Raw genomic sequence first — 6,000 nt, 5'->3', positions numbered from 1 at the left:
AACTAATTGGACCATTGGAGGAGTTACATACCAAGGAACAATCTCCCAAAGCAGTTTTGTGAATGGAGCTTTGAGAAAGGAGATCGAAAAATCGCAGCAAAATGAGCTAGAACTCATGCTTGAGTTAGATAGTGTTTTTTGGGAGGAAGATGAAGTGTGTGGGTGCAGGAATAAGTGGAGGGGGCCACCATGGGCCCACGAGGCAGGGGGCACGCCCCGGACCCTTATGGCCAGGTGCTTCCCCCCCTGCTGTGTTCTCAGTGCCTAAAATCGTCAAATATTCCAGAAAAAATCATACTAAATTGGCAGGGCATTTGGAGAACTTTTATTTTCGGGATATTTTTTATTGCATGGATAATTCAGAAAACAAACATATAAAACTAATTTTGCTTTATTTATTCTAAATAACAGAAAGTAAAGAGAGGGTACAGAAGGTTGTGCCTTCTAGTTTCATCCATCTCATGGTCATCGAAAGGAATCCACTAACAAGGTTGATCAAGTCTTGTTAACAAATTCATTCTGAATAACATGGAACCGGAGAAATTTCGAATAACACTAGGTTACCTCAACGGGATATGAACATCCCCAATAATAAGAATATCATATTTTTTTCTTGACAGTAGGAAGAGGAAATTCAAAACCTCCAATAATGATAGTTGGAATTTTTCCAATAGAATTGATGCTATGAACTTGAGGTTGTTTCCTCGGAAAGTGTACCATATGCTCATTACCATTAACATGAAAAGTGACATTGCCTTTGTTGCAATCAATAACAGCCCCTGCAGTATTCAAAAAGGGTCTACCAAGGATAATCGACATACCATCGTCCTCGGGAATATCAAGAATAACAAAGTCCGCTAAGATAGTGACATTTGCAACCACAACAGGCACATCCTCACAAATACCGACAGGTATAGCAGTTGATTTATTTGCCATTTGCAAAGATATTTCAGTAGGTGTCAACTTATTCAATTCAAGTCTACGATATAAAGAGAGAGGCATAACACTAACACCGGCTCCAAGATCACATAAAGCAGTTTTAACATAGTTTCTTTTAATGGAGCATGGTATAGTTGGTACTCCTGGATCTCCAAGTTTCTTTGGTATTCCACCCTTAAAAGTATAATTAGCAAGCATGGTGGAAATTGCATCTTCAGGTATCTTTCTTTTATTTGTAATAATATCTTTCATATACTTATCATAAGGATTCACTTTAAGCATATCAGTTAAGCGCATACGTAAGAAGATAGGTCTAATCATTTCAGCAAAGTGCTCAAAATCCTCATCATCCTTTTTCTTGGATGGTTTCGGAGGAAAAGGCATGGGTTTCTGAACCCATGGTTCTCTTTCTATACCGTGCTTCCTAGCAACAAAATCTCTCTTATCATAACGTTGATTCTTTGATTGTGGGTTATCAAGATCAACAGCAGGTTCAATCTCTACATCATCATTATTGCTAGGTTGAGCATCAACATGAACATTATCATTAACACTGTCACTAGGTTCATGTTCATCACCAGATTGTGTTTCAGCATCAAAAATAGAAGTATCATTGGGATTCTCAGGTGTGTCTACAATAGGTTCACTAGAAGCATGCAAAGTCCTATCATTTTTCTTTTTCTTCTTTTTAGAAGGACTAGGTGCATCTAAATTATTTCTATGAGAATCTTTCTCAATTCTCTTAGGGTGGCCTTCAGGATACAAAGGTTCCTGAGTCATTTTACCCGTTCTAGTAGCCACTCTAATAGCAAAATCATGTTTATTATTTAATTCATCGAGCAAATCATTTTGAGCTTTAAATACTTGTTCTGCTTGAGTGGTAACCATAGAAGCATATTTGCTAATGAGCTTAAGTTCACCGTTAACTCTAGCCATATAATCACTCAAGCGTCCAATCATGTAAGCATTACTCTTTAATTCTCTACCAACATAAGCAATGAAATTTTCTTGTCTAACCATAAAGTCATCAAATTCATCTAAACATTGGCTAGCAAACTTAGTAGACGGGATTTCAACTTTATCATATCTATAGAGAGAATTTACCTTTACTACCTGTGTCGGGTTATCAAGACCATGTGTTTCTTCAATAGGTAGTATATTAAGACCATGTATTTCTTCAACAGGAGGTAAATTCTTAACATCTTCAGCTTTAATACCTTTTTCTTTCATAGATTTCTTTGCCTCTTGCATATCTTCAGGACCGAGGAATAGAACACCCCTCTTCTTCGGAGTTGGTTTAGGAATAGACTCAGGAGTTGGCTCAGTTGGCTCAGGAATTGGCTCAGGAAGAGTCCAATTATTTTCATTAGTCAACATATTATTCAATAGCAATTCCACTTGATCGACTGTTCTTTCCCTGAAAACACAACCAGCACAACTATCCAAGTGGTCCTTGGAGGCATCGGTTAGTCCATTATAAAAGATATCAAGTATTTCATTTTTCTTAAGAGGATGATCAGGCAAGGCGTTAAGTAATTGGAGAAGCCTCCCCCAAGCTTGTGGGAGACTCTCTTCTTCGATTTGCACAAAATTATATATTTCCCTCAAGGCAGCTTGTTTCTTATGAGCAGGGAAATATTTAGCAGAGAAGTAATAAATCATGTCCTGGGGACTACACACACAACCAGGATCAAGAGAATCAAACCAAGTTTTAGCATCACACTTTAATGAGAGTGGAAATATCTTAAGGATATAATAATAGCGAGATTTCTCATCATTAGTGAACAGGGTGGCAATAGCATTTAACTTAGTAAGATGTGCCACAACAGTTTCAGATTCATTGCCATAAAAAGGATCAGATTCAACCAAAGTAATTATCTCAGGGTCGACAGAGAATTCATAATCCTTATCAGTCACGAAGATATGTGAAGTAGCAAAAGTAGGGTCATATTTCATCCTAGCATTTAGAGATTTCTATTTCCATTTAGCTAATAACTTCTTAAGATCAGATCTATCATTGCAAGCAAGAATAGCTCTAGTAGTTTCTTCATCCATAACATAACCCTCAGGAACAACAGGCAATTCATACTTAGGGGGAGAACCTTCATCATCACTATCTTCAATAATTTCATCTTCAATAATTTCATTCTCTCTAACCCTAGCAAGTTGTTCATCAAGAAATTCACCTAATGGCAAAGTAGTATCAAGCATAGAAGTAGTTTCATCATAAGTATCATGCATAGAAGAAGTGGCATCATCAATAACATGCAACATATCAGAATTCATAGCAGTAGCAGGTTTAGGTGTCGCAAGCTTACTCAAAACAGAAGGAGAATCTAGTACAGAGCTAGATGGCAGTTCCTTACCTCCCCTCGTAATTGAGGGAAAAATCTTAGTTCTTTCGTCTTTCAGGTTCCTCATAGTGAACAACAGATATAAATCCCAAGTGACTCAAAGAATAGAGCTATGCTCCCCGGCAAGGGCGCCAGAAAATAGTCTTGATAACCCACAAGTATAGGGGATCGCAACAGTTTTCGACGGTAGAGTATTCAACCCAAATTAATTGATTCGACACAAGGGGAGCCAAAGAATATTCTCAAGTATTAGCAGTTGAGTTGTCAATTCAACCACGCCTGGATAACTTAGTATCTGCAGCAAAGTATTTAGTAGCAAAGTAGTATGGAAGTAATGGTAACAGTAACAAAAGTAAAGATAGCAGTTTTGTAGCAATTATAACAGTAGCAACGGTAAAGTAAATAAGCAAAGCACAATATGTGAAAAGCTCATAGGCATTGGATCAGTGATGGATAATTATGTCGGATGCGATTCCTCATGTAATATTTATAACATAGGGTGACACAGAACTAGCTCCAATTCATCAATGTAATGTAGGCATGTATTCCGAATATAGTCATACGTGCTTATGGAAAAGAACTTGCATGACATCTTTTGTCCTACCCTCCCGTTGCAGCGGGGTCCTAATGGAAACTAAGGGATACTAAGGCCGCCTTTTAATAGAGAACCGGACTAAAGCATTAGCACTTAGTGAATACATGAACTCCTCAAACTACGGTCATCACCGAGAAGTATCCCGATTATTGTCACTTCGGGGTTGTTAGATCATAATACATAATAGGTGAATATAGACTTGCAAGATAGGATCAAGAACTCACATATATTCATGAAAACATAATAGGTTCAGATCTGAAATCATGGCACTCGGGCCCTAGTGACAAGCATTAAGCATAGCAAAGTCATAGCAACATCAATCTTAGAACATAGTGGATAATAGGGATCAAACCCTAACAAAACTAACTTGATTACATGGTAAATCTCATCCAACCCATCACCGTCCAGCAAGCCTACAATGGAATTGCTCATGCACGGCGGTGAGCATCATGAAATTGGTGATGGAGGATGGTTGATGATGATGACGATGACAAATCCCCCTCTCCAGAGCCCCGAACGGACTCCAGATCAGCCCTCCCGAGAGAGATTGGGGCTTGGCGGCGGCTCCGTATCGTAAAACGCGATGAAACTTTCTCTCTGATTTTTTTCTCCGCGAATGCAAATATATGAAGTTGGAGTTGAGGTCGGTGGACGTCCAGGGGCCCACGAGGCAGGGGCACGCCCAGGGGAGGGGGCGCGCCCCCACCCTCGTGGACAGGGTGTGGGCCCCTTAACGCTATTTCTTTCACCAGTATTTTTTTATTAAATCTGAAAAGTTGCTCCGTGGATTTTCAGGTCATTCCGAGAACTTTTCTTTCTGCACAAAAATAACACCATGGTAGTTCTGCTGAAAACAGCGTCAGTCCAGGTTAGTTTCATTCAAATCATGCAAGTTAGAGTCCAAAACTAGAGCAAATGTGTTTGGAAAAGTAGATACGACGGAGACGTATCAGTGCTAACAAAGTGTGCAAGCTCCAGTAATCCATTTATGGACTGGTGCAAGCCTCTCGGAGTTGGAATAAACGTTTTGATAGTGGGATCAAAGCATATGGTTTTATACATACTTTTGGAGAAGCCTGTATTTACAAGAGAGTGAGTGGAAGCTATGTAGCATTTCTAATATTATATGTGGATGACATATTGTTGATTGGAAATGATATAGAATTTCTAGATAGCATAAAGGGATACCTGAATAAGAGTTTTTCTATGAAAGACTTCAGAGAAGCTGCTTACATATTGGGCATCAAGATCTTTAGAGATAGATCAAGACGCTTAATTGGACTTTCACGAAGCACATACCTTGATTATGTGTTGAAGAAGTTCAAAATGGATCAGTCAAGGAAAGGGTTCTTGTAGGGAAACGTAGTAATTTCAAAAAATTTCCTACGCACACGCAAGATCATGGTGATGCATAGCAACGAGAGGGGAGAGTGTTGTCTACGTACCCTCGTAGACCGAAGCAGAAGCGTTGACGCAACGTAGAGGAAGTAGTCGTACGTCTTCCCGGTTCAACCGATCCAAGCACTGTTACTCCGGCACCTCCGAGTTCTTGACACACGTACAGCTCGATAACGCACCCCCGATCTCCGATCCAGCAGAGGCGCAGGGGGGAGTTCCGTCAGCACGACGGCGTGGTGACGATCTTGATGTTCTCCTATCGTAGGGCTTCGCCTAAGCACCGCTACAATATGACCGAGGTGTAATATCGTGAAGGGGGCACCGCACACGGCTAAGGAACGATCTCAATGATCAACTTGTGTGTCTAGGGTGCCCCCCTACCCCCGTATATAAAGGAGGGAGGGAGGAGGTGGCCGGCCCAAGGGGGGCGCGCCATAGGGAGGGGGAAACCTACTCCAAGTAGGTTTCCCCTCCTTTTTCCTAATCCAAGTTGGAGGGGTAAGGAAGGAGTAGTAGTAGTAGGAAGGAAGAGGGGGAAGGAGAAAAGGAAAGGGGGGCCGACCCCCTTCTCAATTTGGATTGGGCTTGGGGGGGTGCCCCCCCCTCCCTTGCTCCTTCTCCCTTCCTTCCAATAGGGCCCAATAAGGCCCATATAATTACCGGGGGGTTCCGGTAACCTCCCGGAGCTCCGGTATATTCCCAAACTCTCCCGAA

Source organism: Triticum aestivum, chromosome 2B (genome assembly GCF_018294505.1).
Source record: "Triticum aestivum cultivar Chinese Spring chromosome 2B, IWGSC CS RefSeq v2.1, whole genome shotgun sequence".
Lineage (NCBI taxonomy): Eukaryota > Viridiplantae > Streptophyta > Magnoliopsida > Poales > Poaceae > Triticum > Triticum aestivum.
The sequence above is the reverse complement of the archived record's forward strand: the minus strand, read 5'-3'. Positions refer to the sequence as shown.